Below are 27,264 nucleotides of genomic sequence, written 5' to 3'. Positions count from 1 at the left end.
ATATATATATATATATATATATATATATATATATATATATAGGTCTTTGGTTGTTCGGGTTTTCTCCCGTGTAAAATTGGAAGTGTCTTGGCGACGTTTCGACGAAGTCTCATTCGTCATCTTCAGGCTTCAGCTTCGTGCTTCGTGCTTCTGGGAGCAATGTGTGATCGCAGCTGTTTCTCTGTTTCTTCCTTTTAACTGCTAGTGGGGGTTTGAACTGATTGGGTGGGAGCTTGGCTGTGCTCTGATTGGATGGGGGTTTTTCTGTGCTCTGATTGGCTGGGGGTGTGTCCTGTGTTGGTGGGGGCTTGGTTGTGCTCAGTCTAGTCTGTGCTGCAGGGGGATTTGAGCTGGTGACCTGCATAGCTGTTGTTTGGCTTCGTGGTCGTGCTACATCTTCATAGTGGGTGTCTGTCTGCTGTATGTATGGATTGGAGGGGTTTGAAATGGCTAATGTTGCAGCTGCGGTCTGGCTTCTGGTCCTTGGTCGTGCTTCCTGATCAGTGTGGGTTTGGGTCTGCTTTCTGAGTGGATGTGTGGTGGTGACATCCTGTGTGGACCTCGTGAGTGTGGGTCTGGTGTCATTCCTCGTGTTAGGGACTCGTTTGTCAATAAGGGCGGGTTTCCGAATGGCTGGGGGCGGGAGGTATCATCTCGTTTGTTCATGCTGTGTGGGTGTTTTTCTATCTCGATGGCTTCTCTGATTATTCTGTTGTTAAAGTGTTCAGTTTTGGCGATAGTTCTGGTCTTTTTAAAGTCAATATCTTTAAATTACTTAGACAGCACTACTTACTTAGACAGCACTACTTAACCTGAAAAAAGACACCAGCATAATAATCCTACCAGCAGACAAGGGCAACCCCATGGTAGTTATGAACACATCTGACTACCAAACCAAATTAACCAACCTACTCCAAGACCCTGCATACAAGCCCCTAAAAACAGACCCCACCACCTACCTAGAAAAAACCACTAGATCCAAAATAAAAGCCTCCCCCATCAGTGAAGAAATCCAACAAAGAATTATTCCCAGAGAGAAATCATCCAGATGCCCTAAGCTCTACGGCCTCCCCAAGATACACAAAGAAGGAACCCCACTCAGACCCATAGTCAGCTCCATAGGCTCACCTCTACAAAGCCTAGCCAAATTTCTTGCCAAACAACTACAGCTCTATGCAGAATCCATCACCTCACATGTAAAAAACTCATCCCAGTTCATAGATATCATAAATAAACAAAACTTACAGCCCAGCGACCTACTCGTGAGCTTTGATGTCATATCCCTCTTCACCCAATCAAAGAAGCCTTGACAGCTATCCAAAACAAATATAACCCCCCCAAGCACATCCTAGATCTGACCAACCACTGCCTATCCAACACATACTTCATCTATAACGGACAAAAATACAAACAAATAGAAGGAGCACCCATGGGATCACCCCTCTCACCTGTCATTGCCAACCTCTACATGGAACACTTTGAAACCCAAGCACTAGAAAAATCTGATCACAAACCCAAACTCTGGCTCAGATACGTAGACGACACCTTCATAATCTGGCCACATGGGAAAGAAAAACTTGACAACTTTCTCACACACCTCAATAGCCTACACCCCAAAATACAGTTCACTATGGAAACAGAAGTTAACAACCAACTTCCCTTCCTAGATGTCTTAGTCTACAAGAAACCCAATGGCTCCCTAGGACACACCATCTACCAGAAGAAAACACACACAAACCGCTATCTGCACGCACTCTCATACCACCACCCAGCACAGATCAACTCCGTAGCCAAGACACTCATCTCTAGAACAAAACACTTAGCTGACGAACAACACCTAAAAACCGAACTACACACTCTCACAAACGTACTAACATCCAATGGATTCCAGAGAAATAAGATTACCAAACTAAGCCAAAAAGAACCCCCCACTAAAACCCAAGACAGAGAACAAGAAAACGGCACAGCCCTCCTCCCATATATAAAAGGCACCACAGACAGAATCAGCAAAATCCCATGCACCGCCTGCCCCACCACATACATCGGACAAACCAACAGAAGAATAAGTGCACGCATTGAAGAACACAAGAACTCAGTCAAAAAAGAGGAACCAACTTCTTCCCTGGTCCAACACCTTAAAGCCACAGGACACGATATTGACTTTAAAAAGACCAGAACTATCGCCAAAACTGAACACTTTAACAACAGAATAATCAGAGAAGCCATCGAGATAGAAAAACACCCACACAGCATGAACAAATGAGATGATACCTCCCGCCTACCAGCCATTTGGAAACCCGCCCTTATTGACAAACGAGTCCTTAACACGAGGAATGACACCAGACCCACACTCACGAAGTCCACACAGGATGTCACCACCACACATCCACCCAGAAAGCAGACCCAAACCCACACTGATCAGGAAGCACGACCAAGGACCAGAAGCCAGACCACAGCTGCAACATTAGCCATTTCAAACCCCTCCAATCCATACATACAGCAGACTGACACCCACTATGAAGATGGAGCACGACCACGAACACGAAGCCAAACAGCAGCAGTGCAGCTCACCAGCTCAAATCCCCATGCAACTCAGACTAATCTGAGCACAAACAAGCCCCCCACCCAAACAGGACACATCCCCATCCAATCAGAGCACAAAACCCCCCCATCCAATCAGAGCACAGCCAAGCTCCCACCCAATCAGTTCAAACCCCCACTAGCAGTTAAAAAGGAAGAAACAGCTGCAATCACACATTGCTCCCAGAAGCACGAAGCTGTAAACACCTAGCCTGAAGATGACGAATGAGACTTCGTCGAAACGTCGCCAAGACACTTCCAATTTTACATGGGAGAAAACCCGAATAACCAAAGACCTACATACAAACACCCGCGAAAACCTCAGAAAACAAATATATATATATATTTGTATATATAAATATATATATATATATATATATGAAGAAGAAAAGAAAAACAATAGGATAGGCACATTTGTGTGCTTATGTACGCCCCTTATGGTCCTCTTAGGAATGGGGTGAGGTCACTTAGCTCACTGAGCCTCCAGGCCCCGGTACCTGGCCTTACACTCCTGCAGGTCTTCCCTTTGCTTGGAAAGCCTATGCTCCTAGTACTCAGTGAGGTACTCCTCAATCAGATCTAATTTGAACTGAGCTGTTTTGCCAACTCTTTCTAATGGTGGCTGCTTAGCTCCAACACCTGCTTCCTGTTGGGGCACTAAGGAGCCTGGGCGGGCTGGCAAGGAGGGGCTGGGAGGGGAGGGGCGAGTAGAGGCCACCGAGGTGCACCCCTCAATGTGAGTGACATTGAGTTGACCACACCACCCAATCACATGACCACCAAGCCATGCCCACCCAGCCGGTCATTAGGCAGATCATATTAGTGGTCCGCAGGATTTAAAATTATGAATTTAGTGGTCCCTAAGGTCTGAAAGGTTGGTGATCCCTGTTCCAAAGCACCTGAAGGCAAGACAAGAAGTAATGGATGGAAATTAATCAAGGAGAGAACTAATTTAGAACTAAGGAGAAATTTCATGACAATTAGAATAATTAATCAGTGGAATAACTTGTCTCCAGAAGTTGTGGGTATTCTAGCACTACGAGGTTTTTTAAGAAGAAATTGGATAACTGTTTATCTGAAATATTACAGGGTTTCCTGTTTGAACAGAGGGTTGGACTAGAAGACCTCCATGGTCCTTTCCAACTCTTTACAGAAACCATACCAAAGCTCTTTATATGCTTTGAATACCTACCTTGAATACATATCTTTTCCTGGGATCATTCTTCAATCTAGCACAAATGTACATGGATACAAAGAGTTTTAAAGGCTGTCTAACCAATGAATAGCATAGCTCAAACCAAACCAACATCTTATGATTTAGTGCTATGTATAAACCCAGTCCCCTAGGTGGCTCAGGGGCTAGGATGTTGAGATTGTCGATCGAAAGGTCGGCAGCTCAGCGGTTTGAATCCCTAGTGCTGCCATGTAATGGGGTGAGCTCCCATTACTTGTCCCAGCTTCTGCCAACCTAGCAGTTTTGAAAGCACGTAAAAATGCAAGTAGAAAAAATAGGACCATCCTTGGTGGGAAGGTAACAGCATTCTATGCGCCTTTGGCATTTAGTCATGCCGGCCACATGACCATGGAGATGTCTTCAGACAGCGCTGGCTCTTCGGCCTTGAAAGGGAGATGAGCACCACCCCCTAGAGTCGGCAACGACTAGCATGTATGTGCGAGGGGAACCTTTACCTTATAAACCCAGTAATTATATCTATGCTTTGTTGACATGAGGAAATGACTTTTTCTACCAAAATAATTTTAAACGGTTTAAATTTATTGTGAAGTGACTGTTTATATCCTCCTATTTGTATCTGTTTAATCTTTTCTATATTTTCCTATTTCTTTTTATTATCTTTTTGTTGAAGTTTCTAGAAGTTTGATCATAAAAGTGTTTTATGTAGAAAAGAGACAAGAAAGCTCTTGTATGAATTTTTTTCAGATTCCATAAAGAAGATCTCGATTTGATTCCCATATTTTCTTTATCCCATTTATCATTTATAGACATGCAGTGATATTATGTCAGTATTTCACATACTTACCTTAAAGTTCATAAAGTTAGTTACTATGTCTTTTTAAAGAAAAAGAAATTCCCTTTGCCTTTCTTAGATTTTATCAGAGTCAAAGAAAGGTTGTAATCATATATACAATCAGCTTTTTTGAATGATTTCTAGCTTACGTTGCATTTCTCTCCTTTTATTTATTTATTTTATTTATTTTATTTGTCACAACAGTATATATAAACATAAACATGAAAATAACTATATAATATATAAGCATATATATATAAGCATAAGTATGTAATAACTATATTAATTGGATATAATGAAAGGAAACAATAGGACAGGAACGGTAGGCACGTTTGTGCTCTTATGCACGCCCCTTACAGACCTCTTAGGAATGGGGTGAGATCAATAGTAGACAGTTTTCAGTTAAAGCTTTGGGGATTTTGAGAAGAGACCACACAGAGTCAGGTAGTGTGTTCCAAGCATTAACAATTCTGTTACAGAAGTCATATTTTCTGCAATCAAGATTGAAGCGGTTAACATTAAGTTTAAATCTATTGTTTGCTCTTGTATTGTTGTGAATGAAGCTGAAGTAGTCTTCAACAGGAAGGACATTGCAATAGATGATTCTATGAGTTAAACACAGGTCCTGTCGAACGCGGCGGAGTTCTAAGTTTTCTAAACCCAAGATTTTACATCAAGAAATTACAATTCCTCTTCACTTTTTTTTTTAAATTTTTTTTATTTGAATTTATATCCCGTCCTTCTCAGAAGACTCAGGGTGGCTTACATTGTGTTAAGCAATAGTCTCATCCATTTGTATATTATATACAAAGTCAACTTTTATTGCCCCCAATAATCTGGGTCCTCATTTTACCTACCTTATAAAGAATGGAAGGCTGAGTCAACCTTGGGCCTGGTGGGACTTGAACTTGCAGTAATTGCAAGCAGCTGTGTTAATAACAGACTGCATTAGTCTGTTGAGCCACCAGAGGCCCACTTAATTGACCCTGATAGCTTTAGATAAACATTTGCTGTTTATGTAAACATTTGGGGTTTTTTTCTTTAATAACCTCAATGAATTTCGGCCTTACTACTGTAAGGACTGACTTACATAACCTAGTTCTGCTATTTTCTTATGCTGGTTTATACATCTAGATGTATTGAAGTATGAGACACCATATAAAGTGGCACACTAGAAAACAATAATCAGATGGATGTCTATTTTAAGATTTTTAAAAAAATGTACTGAGTTTGCGAACATGACACAATATTAAAAAAACACTCTTCAAATTATTTGATAAATAAAGAAATGTTGGCATGAGGTTTGCTACACATTATTTATCTGAAGTTAATATAGGGGGCTCACAAGCAATACCTTGCTTCTAGACCTTATCAACTTGGCTTCAACTGGCAAGGGAGCCATTCACAAGAATAATTTTCTTGAAAGTACAATTAATAGAAATATATAACAATGGCAATGGAGAGAAATTCATTATTAAAAATGGTCTGTTCCGATTCAATAGAAATAGCTACGATTTGCTAAACTGCTACATAAAAAACAAGGGAGCAACTTTAAAGATCAGCACATTTATCAGCTCCTGTAACTCACAATCAATTTTATTAGAGGTAAAAGGCCTTTGATTCATAAAAGTTTGTCCAATATTAATTTTGCAACTTAAAGTGCATAAGAGTTTATAAAAGAAATCTTCTTTCAATTATTATAGCTTGTGCAATTTATCCTGAATCTTCGCTCTTGAAAAATTGCCATCTTTATTTTTTTAAATATAGTTCAGTTAGCTGTGTATTTCAAATTGTTTTATAATTTCAGATATTTTCATATGCACAGTGGAAGACTTGAGGTTAGATAGAAAGAACTAATTTAATATAATAAAAAATTATATGAAATCAAACTTGTGAACTGTCTGATTAGATTAAGCTTATCCTCCCACACAAATCCTTGACATCCTATTCAGAAATTCTTCTTCTATTCTTCCTCTTCCTCTTCCTCTTTCTGTTCTTCTTCTTCTTCTCCTTTTCACTTTTATTATGATTATGATTATGATTATGATTATGATTATGATTATGATTATGATTATTATTATTATTATTATTATTATTATTATTATTATTATTTACTTTATTCATTAAAAATGAAACTCAGTCAACTGAAGTCAAAAATACATCACAAATGGTATTGACTGGTGCTAATGGTTGATATGGGTTGCTGCCAGCATCCTAGGTATCAACTAAGTACCTTCTTAAGATGTACAATGTTCCAAGTACCGCAGTTTTTGCAGTTTTGCTGGTGTTATTGCAGGAAGTTGCAATTTATTAATGTATCTTATAAAATTCTTGGACATGGTGCCAAGTATCCCGATGACAATAGGTATCACTGTTACATGTTTCATCCATAGCCATGTAGTTTCGATGGCCAGGTCGCGATATTTCATGATTTTTTCTAGTTCTTTTTCTTCAACTCTGGCATCTCCTGGTACCGCGATGTCAATAAATTGTATGTTTTGGTTTCCACAACTGTGATATCTGGTGTGTTGTGTTCCAAGTGACGATCCGTCTGTATTCTAAAGTCCCACAAAATCATCACCTTCTCATTTTCTATAACTTTTTCCACTTTATGTTTCCATGACTTTTTGGATATAGTCATATTTTTTACATAATGACTAGTGGATTAATTTAGCAACTCGGTTGTGTCTAGCTTTGTAATCAGTTTGTGAGATTTTGCTGCAATCACATATTAAATGTGAAACAGTTTCAACTTTGTTGTTGTAAAGTCAGCAGTTTGGATTGTTGGTGGATTTTTGTAACTTTGTTTTCATGGCATTAGTTTGTAGTGCTTGTTCTTGAGCAGTGAGTATTAAACCCATTTCTTTCTTGATGGTTCTCATCTTAAGCCATGCCCATGTCAAGTAGTCATCACATTTTCCTTCAATGTTTTTCAAGTGCTATCCATGCAAAGCTTTGGATTTCCATCTATTTAATCTGTCATCCAGCTGTTTTTCCTTATATTCTGCCTTTGTTTCTGTTGTTTTTATAATGTTCTCTGTTTTCACAGCCTGCAGCAATTGTTCTGTACTTTGGTTCACATAATCTTTCAAACTTCGTTTTTCTTCTTCTACAGTTTGATGGATTTGCAGTAGTCTTCTGCCCCCTATTTTTCTGTGATCTTGTCAGTGCCAATTGCTTTTAAGCGCTTGCCTAGGTCTTTAGGCACAGCTCCCAGTGTGCCGAGTACCACTGGAACAACCTGCACTGGTTTATGCCAGAGTCTCTGCAATTCGATTCTCAAATCTTGATATCTGGTGACTTTTTCAAGTTGTTTCTCATCGATTCTGCTGTCACCAGGTATAGCAATGTTGACTATCCACACTTTTTTCTTTTCCACAATCATGATATCTGGGGTATTGTGTTCCAAAACTTTATCAATCTGTATTCGGAAATCCCACAGTAGTTTTGCATGCTCATTTTCAATCACTTTTTCAGGCTTATGATCCCACCAGTTCTTTGCTACAGGCAGATGGTAGTTGTGACACAAGTTCCAGTGGATCATCTAAGCAACTGTGTTGTGACGTTGTTTGTAGTGGGTCTGAGCTATTGTCTTATAACAGCTCAGTATGTGATCAATGGTTTCATCCACTTCTTGAAGATTATTATTGTTGTTGTTGTTGTTGTTGTTATCATTATTATCTTTTATTCATTAAACATGAAATTCAGTCAACTGAACATTTAAAAATGTGTCACAAATACGATTGACTGGTACTAATGGTTGATACGAATTGCTGCCAGCGACCTAGGTATCAACCAAGTATCTTCTTAAAATATATGAGGTTCCAAGTAGCGCAGTTTTATGCAGTTCCGCTGGTGTTATTGCAAGAAGCTGCAATTTCTTGATGTATTTTATAAAATTCTTGGACATGGTACCAAGTGTCCCAGTGACAATGGGTATCACTGTTATATGTTTCATCCATAATTGCGTAGTTTCAATGGCCAGATCATGATGTTTCATGTTTTTTTCCAATTCTTTTTCTTTGACTCTGGCGTCTCCTGGTACTGCGATATCAATAAATTATACATTTCAGTTTTCAACAACTGTGATATCTGGAATGTTGTGTTCCAAATGATGATCTGTCTGTATTCGAAAGTCCCACAAGATCTTCACTTCTCATTTTCTATAACTTTTTCCACTTTATGTTCCCATGACTTTTTGGATACAGGTAAATCGTATTTTTTACATAATGACGACTAAATTAATTTAGCAACTCGGTTGTGTCTAGCTTTGTAATCAGTTTGTGCAATTTTGCTGCATTCATATACTAAATGTGAAACAGTTTCGACTTGGTCGTTGCAAAGTCGGCAGTTTGGATTGTCAGTGGATTTTTGTATCTTTGCTTTCATGGCATTAATTTGTAGTGCTTGTTCTTGAGCATCCAGTATTAAACCTTCAGTTTCTTTCTTGACAGTTCCTATCTTAAGCCATGCCCATATAAAGTGATTTATGCCCATGTAAATTTCATTTTTCTTCAATGTTTTTCAAGTGCTGTCAAAGCTTTGGTTTTTCATCTATTTAATCTGTCATTCAGCTGTTTTTCCTTATAGTCTGCCTTTGTTTCTGTTGTTTATGATGTTCTCTATTTTCATAGCCTGCAGCAATTCTTCTATACTTTGGTTCACATAATCATTCAAACTTCATTTTTCTTCTTCTACAGTTGATGGATTTGCAATAGTCCTCTGCCCCCTATTCTTCTTGGCAGGTACAATCTGTCAGTGTCACTTTGTGGATGTAAAGCATGGTACATATTCAAAGGTTTATGTGTTTTCTGGTCCAGGTTTTCCAGTTCAGCCAAAGTCCAGTTGATAATTCCAGCTGAGTAGTGTATAACTGGAACTGCCCATATATTAATGGCTGTAATTATGTTAATTAAATGATGATGACGATGATTTCACAAAACCAAGCACTCCATTCCTTCCTAATGTAAAAAATGCACCATAAATGCAATGGTATGAAACACAATCTTTGAAATGGATCTCTTATCCCCATCAAAATATATCAGAATTGCCTTTTAAAGTTTAGCTTGAAATCACACATAGCCCCAAAGGTTTGACTGCAAGTATGAAAGCCTACCAAAATGATGCTGCACAACTAAAATAATTATTGTAATTTAAGAAATTACTAAATACATAGGATAATATATTTAATTAATTTATACAGCCTGCAGTTTCCCCCAGCCCACCCATGCCAGTCTATTTTTTGAAGGCATCTTGAAGCAGGCTATACAGAAGTCAAATGTCAAATTTGAGCTTAGGGTATGTAAACTTTGCCCTTATTCTGGTAAAAATCACAAATGCTTTTTGTTCCTCATGTAGGCAATGAGGAAGACACAATGAGATTGCAGCTTCTTTAATATTAGAGTATTCTTGAGTGTTCATACAATGAAGAATCTACAACAAGACAAATACAGATAGCTCTTAAATTACAATCATTTGTTTAGTGACTGTTCAAAGTTACAATGACTCTGAAAAGTGGTTTAGAGCTGTTCCTCACACTTACAATCATCACAGCCTGTCCACAGACACATGATCAAAATTCAGGTGCTTGGCAACTGGTATATATTTATGAGGGTTGCAGCATCCCAGGATCATGTGATTGCCATGTGCAACCTTCCCAACCAGTTTCCAACAAGCAGTGTAAGTGGGGGAAGCCTGATTCATTTATTGACCACATGATTGACTTAACAATTACAGTGATTTGCTTAATAACCATGACAAAAAAGGTCATAAAATTGCATTTGATTCACTTAACAACCACCTATCTTAACAGAGGAAATTCCTATCACAATTATGGTCATAAATCGAAAGTCTACCTAAAGTGGCTGTCAGGGTTCCAACCGATGCCCTAATTAAATCATGAGCCTCAAGCCAAGCATCAAAAGAAATCCAGTTATTCACTAGGAGCTTCATGTCAGCACGAACCAAGTGAAGCCAATTCTGACTCACTTAATTCGCGCCTTGACTCTGACCCTGCTTCCCCCTCTCCCCAAGGTGCGTCATCAGTCACATTCCCCAACAAAGCAATTTCACAGGTTGTAGAAGTCATTCCCTCTGACCACTGTGGGTCCCCCTGGAGATGACCTTGACATTGCCAGCTGGAATGTACTTTGACTGAAATACAAGTTCCTTGATGCAGCTGAGAGGCTCAGTTTCCCATCCCCCTGCTTATGGCAAGTTAGGAATACTTCGTGAATTGACAGTAGCATTCCACAGTCAGTGTTCATCTCACATACAAATAAAATTGAATCTCTGGAATATTCTTGAGAATACAGATTGAAAGTCTATGCCAATTTGGGACCCCGTGTAATATCGCTTCATGTAATTTAACAAGGCAATTCAATGAGGAAAGCTTTTAAATAATAATCTGGATCAATAAAATATTTTAGTGTTAAATGATAGCAAATAATATATACAAATCCAATTCTGCATTTTTACCCTTAGTGTAAATTATTCATTAGAGTATTGTTCTCTTTCAGTATTTTGGATTCTTCTTTGTTTCAGAGTTGACTCTTTTGGTGAATGTAATTTTTATTTGCTGAACTAGACTATAAGGAAGAAGGTTCAAAATGCTTGCTGTGATAAGGTTTGACTGACTAAAAATAACATAAGGAATGTCCTTCATATAACATTGCTTTTGTCCACTGTCCAGACAGTAATTGCTCTTTATGAAACCAAGTGCTTCTAGTTAATAAAATATCTTTCTAGAGTAATGTAAAGTCACAAAGTGAAGCTGTTTTCAGAATAACAGGCTTCTGTAAAATTTGGAAAATAAAGCTAACTCCAAAAATAGTGTAGTGTTGTACAGGAACATTAATCAACTGTGGTGACGTGTCTTCCAATATAATTTTCCATTAGACACAAGACAATTTTTAAATAAGGCACCAGGCACTGATCCTACAAAGCTCCTTTCAAATACATGTAAGCTCATACACATTCCTTCCCCCCACCCCACCAAACTTGACACAACTACAAATTTACAGTAAGTGCAGGAAATTTCACAATGTGACTGAAGTTATCTTGATTTTCACCAGAGCCTCTAATGCTATGGATTTTAAAGCAGTAAAAAGAACTCAAGAGTGTAGCTATCTTCTTCAGGACATCATGACATGAAAAAAAAGTTGACAACTGATTTATTAAAGATCAAAATCTTACATAGCAATTTAGTTAATAAATTAATAAAGTCTAAGTTTCCCTTTTGTCCATTTCCTATGTGAGTAAATTGTTTCAATATGATAAATTTAATTCCATTTCATGTTTCTGTTGCTTGTTTAAAAATATGTTGACTAAACATTCTTCTTAAAAATATTTCCTAAAATGTAATTACTAAGACAAATGGGTAGGTAATATTTAATTTAAATAAACGATTGTGGAAGAGTACTTAGTATGCATTCAGCTGTGCAAGTGCCTGTTCAGTACCAACTCATTGAAGCCACCTTTTCCAAATTCCAGTAGAATCTGCCTACGGAATTGGCAAACATTTGTGTTCCAAACCTGGAACACTTTCACATTTTTTAAAAAACAGATTTTGTTTCTACAAGAACATGAACAAAACAATGAGTATTTAATTAATCTACTTTATGAACACTAAAGAAAATCTCAAAAAATTTTCCCCTAAAATACTTTAATCCACCACTATGAATTTTGAAGTATTTTTTTTTATTGATCAGTACAACTTCTTTTTTAAATTGTTTTAAAATGCTTTAAAACTCTAAATAAACTTCTGAAAGCATCTGAAATCCAAAACAGTAAAATAACTCTGATACTTTTGATCTTGGTGCTTTCCAAAATAACTATAATTAAAGATAAAATATTTAGGCAGAGACTAAATATATTAAATTTTATTAAAATAAAATTAAATAAATAAAATTTGAAATATCTTTCAGTGAGTGCACTTCTACTACAATATTAGGCACTTTTATAATAATATCTGAATAATAGTTAAAGCATTCCACAGAACCAAGCAGCTTGTATTTCTTTTTCATAGTCAAGAATACAGCTAAAATTTCTTTAAAATAATAGAATTTGGAGCTTATACTTCTGTTCAGATCAAAGAACTGTAGATGTATTTGTAATATAGTTGTTCTATAGGTGATCAACATAGAGTGCAATCACTTATACTCACTCATATCAGCATTTAAATCAGCAACAACTGCTGAAAATATTATTTTACTAGCCATGCTATGGTCACCCATGCTTCCACGTCTACATAAAATTTACCGAATGTGCCATTCTGATTAAATACTGACGTGTTCATGGATATAGTTACTCAGATTTAGGTATTGTAAGCCCTGAAATTCTAAGAATGTCAAAAAATTATTTTAATATCACTTTATAAGATGTCCCATAGAGGCAATAGGACTTTTTTCATTTTTCCTTGAAGATGTTTCATTTGTCATTCAAGAAGTCTCTTCAATTCAGTTCTTGGATGAGAAGTGAAAATCTTCAAGAAAAAGCAAAGAAAGTCCAATTGCCTCTGTCCCGTCTGGCCTCAGTCTGTGTCCACCCACTCAGGACAAATCAGCCTCTTAAAAAAGCACCTTTGGGACAACCATGACCTGGATGACTGGGAATCTCCATAGAGACTTTGTAAGATGTTTTTCCAAGCCAAGTACTGTTTGTTCAGGGTTGATGGTTAAATTTAGTGATCAATATGATTAAAACAAATTAGTTGCTGCTGATTTCATGTTCTCCTGATAATGAAAGAATTATTTTTGCTCATGAGGTGATAGTTTGTATGTAACTTTAAATGCAGGTACAAATTAAATGACCATTTGTTCAGCAAATGTTACGATGGTGTTAAATGAATAGTACTTACAATCAGTCCTTGAAATATGAGTCTGTGAAAGATATTTAGTTGAATAATGACAAAACAATCAAGATGTTCAATATGCAGGTTTGTGGCTCATTGCTGCTGCCTCACTGTTGCCATCTTGCTCTGGTTGCCTCACTGCCATCCGGCTCACCCCAGCCATCTTGTCCTGGCCAACTTGACAGAGGACAACTCACCATGGGACAATTCCTTTTATTAGTTACATCAGTATAATATTACATAATGAGGGAATGACATAGACTAGGGGAACCTCCTCCTCCTCCTCCTCCTCCTCCTCCTCTATAGCTAAGACTGGAGGAAAATTGGGGAAGTCGAAACAGGGAGGGAAAGATGGACTTTCAGCACCCCCCAACCAGAAAAAAAGATCACTTGGGAGAGAGTCACATACTTTTTGGTACACAGGAGTTTTCGCTATAGAGTTCAAGGAGTATTATGGAAAATCACAAGCTGGATCAAAAAGTGAGGCAGGAAAAGAGAGGAGGAAGAGGAGAAGAAGGAGGCTCCCCTTGCCTCCAGCATTGTCATGTGATGAATTGCCCTGCAGCAAGTTGCCAGTGGTGAATTGTCCATTGGTAAGCTTACTGGGTGAGCCAGCCAAGCAAGCTAGTGTCAACAAGCCAGCAGTGGTGATTGTCTGTGGCAGGTTGTCTACATGCTCATGCAAATGGCAGCATTAAAATTTGTTTTAAGATTACCTTTTTCATTTGTTTACAAGAATTATTAACACAACAACTATTGGGCAGAAAGACTTTCAAAGTGGCAGGCAATTCCTAGAATAGCCATTTATTATATAATAACTACATTTATACAAATGAAGATGGAATGGTGGGATTGCCACCTATTTCACTTTCCAAAGCAAGTCTGAAATAGAGACAGACTCCAGACAGATATTGCTATTTTTTAACTTTCAATATATCCAGTAGAGCATTCCAAGAATTTTACATTTATCAACTTCAAAAATTGAACTTAAACTTCCTTTGAAATTAAAATAATGTATACAAGCCACAGTATTCCCAAAACAAAATAGTGTGTTTCTTCTTTATTATCAAGATGTTTCTTGGCATAGTAATTCCAATGCCATACAGTATTGTCCTTTTCAGCCTCTGGTTACTTTCAAAGTTTCTGAAATATTTCATTTTAGGATACAACTCAAGCAATTGGGATCTGTCTCAAGATCTAGCACCATGGCTCATTCACAGACTAGTTAAAAAAAGGATACAGATATTCCATATACCGTATATACTCGAGTATAAGCCGAGTTTTTCAGCACGTTTTTTGTGCTGAAAAACTTCCTAAACTTATACTCGGTCTATCTGACTTATACTCGAGTTTTGTTTTTTTAAAGCCCTCGGCATACTCGAGTATATCTGACTTATACTCGAGTTTTTTCTTTTTCACATTTTACCGGACGGAAGCCCTGCCGGTGCAGTGAGAGGCGGGCGGGGGCCGCCAGCCTTCTCAGCTGAGGGAGGGAGGGTTTCCCCAACCGGTAGGTGCCTCATTTCCCACCCTCGGCTTATACTCGAGTCCCCAGTTTACCCCAGTTTTTGGGGTAAAATTGGGGACCTCGGCTTATACTCGGATCGGCTTATATTCGAGTATATACGGTAATAATAAATAGTAGCATTTATAATGTAATGTAATTCCATTAGGGAAGTACCATTTTTTTCAGGTCTGAAAAATGCTTTAGAAAATTGCTTCACTTGTAAGAAGCTGAAGCCCAGATAAAGAGATGAAGATTTTGTACCCCATATTCATTCTCAGATACCTCCAAATGAGGATGTAACCAGGAAGGCACCAAATACCAAGTAAAGGGTATTTAGCATCTGCAGTGTATGTCTTTGTAACTGAAAATTATTACAGTGAAAACTGTACAGTGTTTGTACTGAGAGAGAAAAAGCATAAGCTATTGAGAATTGAATACAATGCACTACTTCAACCACAAACAATCTGTACTGTTGCTGCTTCATGCTCTGCTTATTTTTTATAATGTTGCTCAATTTATTATTAACTACAGTTAATAAATAAATCTTCCTTTTACAGTAAATCATTTCTGGTCTAAAGATATATTATGCCCCTGAATATTTTGTAGGTCCACATTTATAGACATCAATATAGAATAGGTATTAGCTAAAGAAAAAAAACTGATTCCCCTCCCCAAATTATATGGAAAACTAGATAATTAACAATGTCACCTTTTTAAAAAAAAAATCTAAAAAAATAATCAAACTTGATCAACTTCATTAAAGTATTAACTTGTAATTTGTAAAACACACACACACACACACACACACACACACACACACACACATACATTTATAGATACAAAATCTAATCATATATTTTGTGGTGGTATCATCAACACCAGTATAAATGATAAAAGTTTGTGCAGAAAGTTTGCATTGTTTGATGAAGATATGATCATGAATGCAAGATATCTATACCGATTTATTCTTAACATGGTTTTTGATCATGTTTAAGCCCAAAAATTGCCCAGAAGGAAACTTACACTGTGGGTTAAACATTAAAAGCCAGCAAATTATAGACAAAAGTGTTTCAAAATTGAATTAGCATAACACAAATACAATTAAAATAATTTGAAATTACGTAAAGTAACACATTGTAATAACCCACCTACAATTCAAATAAAAACAACCCTTGCAGTTGTATTCAGAAATAAATGCAAAACTGCTAGAAAGACTGCTGAATATTGTATAAATTACAATTTCTGAGCTTCTCCCAGGATAGCCCCCAAAAGTGCATGTTGCTGTTAATGCTGTAAATGATGGGCAAAACAAATAATAATTATTGATAATAATTATTTTAGATTAATTAATCAATGCTTATCACAGTATTGAAATCTTTAATTCTCCAAAGTAATATGTAGGTTATTGCATAAGGTAATAGATAAGTTGTTGTATACAACTATACATGATTCATACATATATTTTTAAGGAACAGGATCATTTCAGTTTACATCTTGAAAACAAGCAGTACTTTTTGCTTCTAGAATACACTGTTCTTTTCACAAACAAAATTAGTGCCTTCTTTGTACTCTCTTGCTCTCTTGCTAATCTTTGCAAAGATTAATGAATTTATTTTGAACTTCCTGGCCAGACCTTACAGGACTAAGAATGTAGTAAAATGGGCAATAGTCCATTTAATTCTGTTAATATTAGAGGACAAAATTGCTTGTCCTGAAGAACAGAGGAAGCTTGAAGATTTTACGACTGGAAGCACCTTTTTCTTAGGTCACCATTGCAAACTTTGAAATCGTAATAGAAACAACTTTAAAATCTACATCAGTTCAGGAACGTTTTTTTAATGCAATTCCCTCTCCATATATATAAATATATATAAACAAATATATATATATTTGTTTTCTGAGGTTTTCACGGGTGTTTGTATATAGGTCTTTGGTTGTTCGGGTTTTCTCCCGTGTAAATCACACATTGCTCCCAGAAGCACGAAGCTGAAGCCTGAAGATGACGAATGAGACTTCGTAGAAATGTCGCCAAGACACTTCCAATTTTACGTGGGAGAAAACCCGAATAACCAAAGACCTACATACAAACACCTGTGAAAATCTCAGAATAAATATATGTATATACACATACACACACACACACACATACATACATACATACATACATACATACATACACATACATTTTGTGGAGATTTTTTAGAATTCATTGGACAACTATTTGGCTGAAATAGTATAAGGTCTCCTGTTTGAACAAGGGTTTGACTAGAAGATCTCCATGATCCCAATTCTGTTATATTGTTATATCTATGACACTAGAGACTGAGGGAAAATTGAAACATTAACAGAAAAATAGAGATATTCTATAAGTGCTCTTATAATGTGAATTCAAATCTAAAAATAAAATGCAACATATTCAAGTTTTTCTATTCAGTTTACTTTCGGGTACAAAAGCTTGATCTCTCATGGTCTAAAACAAATTTTCATCTTCCTACCATAGAAAGTAATATGCTATTTTAAAATCTCTACAAACTGACATTGACAGTTACTACTGAAACAATACTAAAGCTCCACCTAGTGTCGACCTTATAATCTTTGTATGTTCTTGCACCCTGTAAGTCTATGGCTTTTAATTATAGACTTAGACTATAAAGAGAGTTCTTTTCTAACAACTGTCTTGAACAACAACCATTCATAGTTATAACAGTGATGAAAAAATGACTTTGTGACTAACCCTTACATTTACGACCCTTGCAGATCTGTAAAACAAAACAAACAAAAACCTGAAGTAAGATTGAAGTCTCACCTCTTTTTTTAACAAGAGGTCCCAAATGTGATTGGTAAATAAGAACTACCTCTATCAGGAAAGATTAAAAGGTCCCCTGAAAACTTTTTATAATTTAAAAAGCTACAAAACACAGCATAACAAATATTTTTATTTTAAGAGGAAAATTAAATACAGATGCTTTACTTTTAAATGTAAATTTTATTGAAGATTTTAACATGAGTAAAAGATAAACATGAAAACAAAAATAAGAGAAAATTAGGAAAAGATAAAAGGAAAAGTGTGGAAGACAGCATGAAGAAAAATAAATAAAAAAGCAATTTCTGATCTTCTTTCATCAAGCTTATTAATCCTAAAATTTTATTATATAGCTTCACTCTATCCTAAATTCAAAATTTCTGTCAGCAAATCCAGAAATCACCATTTTATTTTGGCCCATTTTCATCCAAAATTCCTAATGATTTCCAGTATTTCATAAAGGTACTTAGTCTTTCATCCCTACTTAAATAGGACAATTTTGTTACTTCTGTGAATTCTAACGTTTTCACAATCCATTCCTCCATTGGGGAGATTGTCATTATTTCTCCTGTGATGGTATATAAAAGTCTTGCAGCGGATATCATATAAAAAACTAAATTTCTGTTAAGTGTTTTCTAACTGGTTATCCAGAAGTTACAATAAAAAAGTCTGGTTTCACCTACTACTGTTCTTTAAAATTATTTATAGCATTATATGTATTTGTATTTAATGTTTTTTCAGAAGCCTACCATGCTTATTAAAATATCTCTTTCTATTTTTGTACAAAATACAAAAATAGGAACAAAATTGTATTTTGTTCAAAAAATACCACATTGTCTAGAAGCATCTTGGTACATTCTAGATAATTTCTCTGAAGTCATTTATCAGCAAATGTCATTTTGTAGTAATTACTTTTTAAATTTTAAGTAAAAGGTTAATTTCAATCCTTTTAGCCAGATTCTTTTCCAAAATGAGTTGTATATTTGAAGTATTTTTGTACTTCTATAATAATTCTATAATAATTACTTATTATTTTAGAAGTAACTCAACGTGGCGAACATATATAACACTCCTTCATCTTCCTATTTTCTTCACAACAACAAATGTAGGTTGGGTTGAAAGAGAGTGACTGGCCCAATGTCATCTGGCTTAATTTCATGCCTAGAATTAGAACTCACAGTCTTCTGGTTTCTAGAATAGAATAGAATAGAATAGAATAGAATAGAATAGAATAGAATAGAATAGAACAGAAAAGAATTTTTTATTGGCCAAGTGTGATTGGACACACAAGGAATTTGTCTTGGTGCATATGCTCTCAGTGTACATAAAAGAAAATATACTTTCATCAAGGTACAACACTTACAACATTTAATGATGATCATAGGGTACAAATTTAACACTTAATGATACCACACTTAATGATATTCATATGGTACAAATAAGCAATCAGGAAACAATCAATATCAATAAAAATCATAAGGATTACCAGCAACAAAGTTACAGTTCTATGCCAGCATCTTAACTATTACACCAAACTGCTTTGAATGAGATCTTAAATAATTGAAATTCTATATAATAAGCAAGATATATTTTGGTATTTACCAAAGATTATTTCAATTTAGAAAAAAAAATTAAACCAATAAATCATCACACATTAATTTATTATTCAAATTATAAGGGTCCAACAATTAGGAACCATGCCTGAAATTTAATCCCAAACTCAGCATTATTTACTTCCATTTCAAAGAATTTTGGGATTGTCAGAATTTCTGCTGATAATCATGAGGAGTTATAATCATTTGTGGCTGCCAACTGTACTTGAAGTGAATATTTTTAGCATATGTTTGTCATGGCTGCCTCTGAGAAATATTGCTCACTGAAAGAAGATAAATCAAATAATCCCACAAAGTCCTTGGCAGAAGAAAATCCGAACCTGTGAATATGTTAGTTCCAATAAGCAGGCTCCCAGGACCTTGATCTAGATTCTTAAGCCTAAATATTGAGCTCCAATGAGGAGATTAACTATTAGAAAGCAAAACAGAAATCTAATAAAGTATTGATGCTAGGTGGCACACCATCTCTTTATCTTAACCTCTCATAGACTTCCCTGATATATTGACTCTTTCCTGCTTAGACCCCAGATTTTTATTCACTAAAAGTCATAGATTATAAAATTCAAATTACAGGACATGATTTAAATTTCCTATTGGAAAAATATGAAGCTTTAGGTTGACCAGAGACTGCTGCTTGTCTGCTCCTAATTTAGACACAATTCTGATTTTAAAAGGTCAAAATAAAAATTAAACCTAAACTATATTTCTAGCTTCACATTTTTAATTTTTACCATTCAAAGACATTTTCATTTTGTCTTTTAAAAATACAAAAATCAAAATTGTTAATTGTTCAGTTCTCTTTTCTGCCTTCCTTTATTTACCTTTCATTTTTCATTAACTTCTACATAATTAAAGGCTTGAATTGCTTTACTGACTCACTCACTCTCTCTGAAATGATTTAACCGTTAGAATAAGGTATTTTAAAAAGTCAGAACTGCAACTTTATTCCTTGTGAATTGAAAAATGAGAGAAAGACTTTCTCTGCAATAACTGGGGTAAAATCATCATATACAATAGTCTCTCTCCAGGAGTGCTATAATCTTGAATGAATCCTGAGGCAGATTGTATATACCAGCAACTTAAATAGCCAACTGGCAATCCAACACTTGCAACTGCTTCAGGACACACTGACCCTGAGCAGATGAAATCTTGTTTAGATAAAGACAGGCCAGATCCTGTCAGGGAAAGCAGTCCAATAACATGTTGGCAACTGCAAAGGTAGCCTGCATATCAGTTTGAGAGGAGAGGGCAGTAACAGAGTCATTGAGATTTGAGTCAGCGACCAAATAAATATTCTAAATAAATAATTAAACATCTCAAATCAAGCTAGGCCAGCACTGGGGCTTCTTAAGAACAGAGATCAGGCCCTTGCTTCTCTACTGAAAACAGCCCTCCCATTCTGGATGTGTGCTCTTTGTTGTTCTTTCTCCTAGCCCTGAGTCTGGAATTCTTATAGACAGATGTCATAACACAACTCTCATGGCTTGAATCTGCTTCCTTTGTCTTGCAATTGCTCTCCAATTAATATGATTATTTATCTGATTTCTAGCTGTAATCAGAAAATTTATCACACACCAATAAGATGGCATTGCCTGACTGTTTTGTGTCAACTGCACAGATGAAGAATGTGGGAGAGTGCATGAGGATGATTGTGGGAGAAGATTATAAGGGCTTCCTTGTGAGTATAATTTGTTCACTATATCCCTTTATGTGCAAGTATACAGCCTATGAAAATGCCATAGTTCTCCAAGAGCATTATCATTGGGGGGAAATAAAATCAAGAAAGTGTATTTCAAATGGGGAATTGAAATATAAAATGCTTAAGAGTATCATCATCTTTTCATTTAATGTAATTACACCTTTGCAACTATGATTAATCATTTCTTTAGAATCCCAGGTCTCTGTGAACTTCTTTTATGGCTCCAAAAATTCTTTCTACCTGTTTAAACTGCTTCTTGATGCTGACTTTGCTTTTACATGTCACCCAGAAAGCAATTCATTGCCAACTGTTAAAGATCAGAACACAAATCAATCCTACCAAAAATTGTTTCAAGACAAGACGGCAATTGAAAATATCAAATGAAAGCAAGTTGAAACGTAACAAAATTACATTTATAATAAATATTTGTAATTATTCCTGCACACATATATTTACCATTACATTAGTATTATATATATATTGTGTGTGTGTGTTTGTTAGTGTTGTTATAGCAGTTATAGATTAGTATTGACATCAAGAAGCCAAAGGTTTTGCCACAAGTTTTTTTGCTGGGAATTATTACGGACTGTACCGTAATTGAGACTAAGTTGATTTTAAATTTAATAAGAGCGGCAAGATTACTAATAGGACAGTATTAGAAGAAAAAAGAAGTACCCACAATAGGAGAATGGATATTGAAAGTTGCCAATTTGGCTGAGATGGCAAAAATCTCAGCCTTTTTGAAAGACAATACACAAGAAAGATATTTAAGTGAATGGAAAAAATGGATTGACTATATTCAAAACAGATATCAGACTAAGAGTTATCAGACTGCCTTTGAATGATTAGGATGTATTATTTTTGATTGTTTTGGGGGAAGTTAAGAATTGATGAGAATTGTAGGATTATAATTTAGGAAGGAAAATTTTTTAGTATATGTTTGCTTTATTTTTACTATACCTTGTGTTTGTTTCGGGAAGTTGGGGGGGGAGGGGGTTTAGGAAGAGAGGGGGGAGGGGGAAAGGGGGGGGGAAAGGGGGGAAAATTTTGTAAAACTTTTTCAATTAAAAAAAAAGAAGCCAAAGGTTTGCCAGCCACTTTATCTGTAATTACTAGCACCCTATCTGACCATCATCACTGAAAATCAATTACTTATACACCATTTTAAAGTAGAAAACACATGAGAATTCACTATATATTTTAAAATAGGATTAACACAGTTAATATTTATAAAAAATAAATATATTTATTTATTTAAGACATTTATATAGCTGCCCACCTTAACTCTGGGCAGTTTCCAATCATTTATCCTCATATCAGAAAATTTGTTCTTGCTATATGCATGATACAACTCCATCTATTTTGCATCATTGCTCCAGCCACTGTAGCCCATTGCGTTCTCAAACAATGTTATAGAGAAATATCAGCCATCAAAAGATTGTTCATTCCAACAGAACTCAGCAAATCCCAGCACTGACTATAATGAACCACAAATATTTTAGACATATAGTGTGTTTTTCTAATAGCCAATTTTTGTTTATTGGCTGTTTAAGGTTGTATTATCAAATACATTATATCATGCCTGTGCTAAACATCCAGTAGATATAAGAGGAACCATAATCATACATAGCCCCAGGTCTTTCAAGTTATGAGATATCTTGGCTGGCACAATTATAAAAGATTTCCATCCTGAAAAATAATCTCCTATGTTTGAACCCATCAATTAATTCTGTATAACATAATTGGAACAAAAAAGCAAAAATGAAATCAAAGCAAGGAAACTGAATGCCAGTGAATTCCACATGGCAGTTTTCTATTCAAGAAGGTGTGGTGCTCATAGCCTGGAGACACTGCTGTTTTTGAGAATTTTTCTTTTATAAGACTTTAGCATACTTGTTATAATTTTTCTTACATTGTCTTTATACAAAAAATACTGGTCATTTCCCATTATAATTATACTTTTCCTCTATTAGCTGAAATCTTAAAAGTCCTGATCACAACCAGACAATGGAAACATAGAGAACGAATCTCATTTTTCAGCTTAATTTATATGGAATCAGCCCTTACTTAATTTAGTTGAGAACTACCCATTTCTTTTTTCCCCAATCATTATTTCATTTTGATCCTGTTTCTTCCTTTGTTTTCAAATTATACATATCTTTATATGTGATTTCCTAATATACCATGCTTTCCTGAAAATAAGTCTTGTCCAGATAATAAGCCCAATTGGGCTTTCGAGCACATGCGCTATAAGCCCCCCCCAAAATAAACTTCCCCAAATACTTAGACGCATGCACAGCTGCTGTGCAAACAGCATGAGGTGAGAAGGCAAGGGGAGGGCAGGCAAAGGGTGGAGGAACATGCCCCATGCGCACCTGCCATCCACCTGGAACAGCCTCACATAGGCCATTCCCGCAAAACCTAGCTCGCACGCCTCTTCTCTTAGTGGCGGCTGCAAACAAATTCTTACCAGCCCTAGCCCTGTCAACCTGGGTGGAGGGGTACTTGGCACTGGACCTCTGAGCAGTGGCTGGTGCGGGCTGTCTACACAACCATAAAGTGGGATCTGCATGTCTGGTTCTTGCCCGCAGGACTGCCGGCAAGGATTGGGTCAGAACTGCTGCCACTCAAGATCAGCAGGCCGGATTTGATAAACCAGACACACCGCTGCTACTCAGGAGAAGAAGAAAGAGAACAGGCGCTGCAAGAGAGCTCCTTTCTGATGTTCTTCTCCTGGGCAGCAGCAGCGTGTTCAAGCTTGCCGATCTTGGCCGGCGAGGGGGAGTGGCAGATGGGGAGGGGTAGGAAGATAGAGAAACGAGATGCATGGAGTGAGGCAGGCCTCCCCTTGCCATCTCTTCTCCCCTCCCTCGCCAGCCATGGCAGGAGCTGGAAGTCAGGTAAGACACAGGGGAGAAGCGAGACTCAATCCAAAGTACTTCATTGAAATACACCATTCCCATCTCCTGTATACAAACCCCAACTTAAGTGGTGAGCTAAAAATAAAAATAAAAAATCTGAATGTTTTAGGCAACAACTCAAAGGAGAAGCTGCTATGCATTTGAGTTTCTGAGCCCACCAAGTGCTGGAATTTATTGTAGCGAGTAAAAACAGACAGCTGACATAAAAATCCAGCAGGTTCTAGCCAGTAAAATTATTTATCAAGCTAACAAGGAAAGGACTTTTTCATGTAGCAACAGCACAATGTGGGGAAGGCATTCCTTTATATTTCACCTTTGGGTTGCCTCCCCATCCCTCCCTGAATCAGGCTTGCCAATCTCAACCAGCAAGTGGGAGTGGCAGGTGGGGATGGGTGGGGAGGCAGAGAAGCGAGACACATGGAACGAGATAGGGAACAACGTGTGCATCTGGCTCACAGAATCTGGTCTGCTGATCTCAGGCAGCAGCGACTCTGACTTGATCCTCACCAGCAATGCTGCCAGCGAGAACTGGCCATGCCGATCTCGCTTCATGGCTGCACAGACAGCCCGCACTGGCCACTACTCAGTGGCCGGTGCCAGTACCCATCTCCCCAGGTCGACAGGGCTAGGGCTGGCAAAACTTTGTTTGCGGCCGCCACTAAGAGAAGGGGCATGTAAGCTACGGTTTGCGGCAGCAGCCTCTGCAAGGCCCTTCCAGGTGGATGGCAGATGCATGTGCGGCATGTTCCCCCACTGTTCACCCCCCCTCCACCTCGCCTCCTCACCTCATGCTGTTTGCACAGGAAGCAAATTAAAAGCTGCCATGATTGCTGGAGGCAGCTGCTTGAGCGACACCAGCGAAGCAGCTGATTGGCGCTCTGGCACCAGTCCCCCTGCAGCAGGCTGATGTTTAGGGGCCTCCTGCATCTCATAAATAATAAGACACCCTCCCCCCCCCCAATAATAAGGCCCTGTCTTATTTTTGGGGAAACACGGTATCAATTTTTTAATTTATATATTTTATTTTTATAGTTTAAGTTTCCTAATATAATACATTTTTGTGTATTTTTCCTTAAGACATATATTGGTATTTTATGTTCATTTTTTGATTTAGCAACTTCAGTGACAAGTTCTAAAATGTATGGATTTAGAAACCCAGCTCTGTGTTCCTTAAAAAAAGAAAAAGAAATGTGAATTAGGTATGTTCCTTTACAGATTAGTACCAACAAATTTTTATGTAGTAGTAAACAACCAAGTCAATCAGATCAAAAACAATCAACAAAAACATTAGTGTCATGTGCATTTTTAGGTCTCTAGATAGTAGATTATCTGCAATCTTACCATATTTGCCACCACTAAATTCTAGCCTCCTCCCTAGGTCTTACATCATAGATCACTCATACTTTTCTCCCCAATCTATATAAACCCACTTTCCTGCAACTACCTTATCCTCAATTTAAGTTAACTAGAAATCAATCTATCAGGGACTCCACAATTTTTACCTTTTTTTCATAGCTAAGAAGTCCTGAATTAATGCCATGACTAGATTTTTTTTTCAAAAATAGGAAGGCAAGGTTCCATTTACCTTGGAATTAGCAATATAGAAAGTTAATTTGTTAATCTGAACTTTTTGCTGAAATACTACATTTTACTCGTTGTGTATTACTGTGTATTACTTGTAGAATACACAATGCATTTCAAAGTTACTTTCTTCTATTTGCTGTTCCTAATTTTCCACCATTATTTAATTAATACTGGTATATACTTTATAAAGACATAGAAAATTTAATACTATGTGACATAACCTAACAAGTTTCCTGCACTAAGCCATGGAGTTGAAATCCAGTTAAAAACAAATTTAATTTTTCTACATTCAAAAGAAAATATAAATAGATTGAAATTATTTTAGTAACTGATAATGTATTATATGAGCTGTATATTCTCCAGCTGTCTCAAATCATAGCTTTAGTTATACTACAGACTACAATACTTATTTTTAAAAGCATTTTTCATCAATGTTTGAATAAATACGTTTCAGACTATACATTTCCTTCATTTATAGCAAACTTTCCCAGTCTTGAGCTATTCCAATGAGTTAGTTTGCAATTTGCACATTTGAAGTGAGAACTACAGCCCAACACATAGATTTTTACTATAGCATGTGAAATCCCAGGGTGGAAATGGCTGTGCTAGAATTTAATTTATTATCACTTACTTGGATCAGAAAGTTGAAGCAGAAGAACTGCTTGCATACTGTGGAGAAAGAGAAAAAAGCCAGTGTTAATTATATATTTAGAAATATACAAAACAAACTTGCAGCAATTACCTTACAGCATTTTAACACTTTTCAATGTAAGAGAGCTACCTGCAGCTTTGCTTTTAAATTTGAATGTTGCTAAAGGACACAAATAATAGTTTTGATTAATTTTGTTTTTAAAACTACTTTTGGAAAAAGATCAATCATCTTGGTTTGCGTCAGCCGGTTTGCATTCTCATTCAGCTTTTGACTGAGATTTGTATGGAAACAGATTATTAGATTTCATCAAAATATAATTCATATAGAAGTAGTACATATGTAGTAGAAATCTCTTATCTTAATAAATTGAGGAGATAAAAACCCCTAGATTGAAAAATAAGCATTTAAAAGCATAACAGAATGCTTAGAAGATGGACGTAATCATCATATATTTAATTTCAATCCATGATACTGTGCAGTGTATTGTCCTAGATCAGTGTTGGCAAACCTATGGCTTGGTGCCGGAAGTGGCACACAAAACCGTCTTGTGCCGAATGCGCGGCCTTGCTGGCTCGTCGCGTTTCTGCACTCAAACACACACCGGCCAGCTGGCCTTCGTACACGCGGTGCCAGCGGACCCCAGAAGTGTGGCGGTCCATCGTACATGCACGACCCGGCACATGAATGCACGAATGAGACAGGAGCTGGTGAGGCCATGCATTCGGCACAAGACAGTTTCACGTGTCAATTCTGGCACACGGGCCAGCACGCAAGAACGTGAAAGGTTCGCCAACACTGTCCTAGATAGCTATCAAAAGAGAAATTAATAATCCTGGGCAATAAAAAGAATATTTGCTTCTGTATCCAAAAAAGAAAAGAAGTCGTTGCCATGATTCAACTTCCAGACAACTCTACCTGGATGACTGAGAACCTTCATCAACTTTGCATAGTGTTTGTACATTTTTCTAATTTGAACCAGGATTTAGGTAAAAACACATAATATGCTTTATTATTTATTACCTAAAAT

General features: G+C 36.6%; 1 protein-coding gene across 6 annotated transcripts in view; it reads right to left on the bottom strand.

Moving 5' to 3' along the window:
- The window catches only part of THRB (thyroid hormone receptor beta), a 254,122-nt gene that overhangs the window by 122,309 nt on the left and 104,549 nt on the right, over positions 1-27,264 (bottom strand). For all 6 annotated transcript variants that reach the window (XM_058179790.1, XM_058179785.1, XM_058179787.1 and 3 more), the window contains exon 2: positions 26,217-26,254. The gene's annotated coding sequence lies outside the window, so the exon portion shown is untranslated. The remainder of the gene's footprint in view (positions 1-26,216; positions 26,255-27,264) is intronic.

The sequence above is a fragment of the Ahaetulla prasina genome, chromosome 4 (assembly GCF_028640845.1).
Source record: "Ahaetulla prasina isolate Xishuangbanna chromosome 4, ASM2864084v1, whole genome shotgun sequence".
In the NCBI taxonomy this organism is placed as follows: domain Eukaryota; kingdom Metazoa; phylum Chordata; class Lepidosauria; order Squamata; family Colubridae; genus Ahaetulla; species Ahaetulla prasina.
The sequence above is the reverse complement of the archived record's forward strand: the minus strand, read 5'-3'. Positions and strand labels throughout refer to the sequence as shown.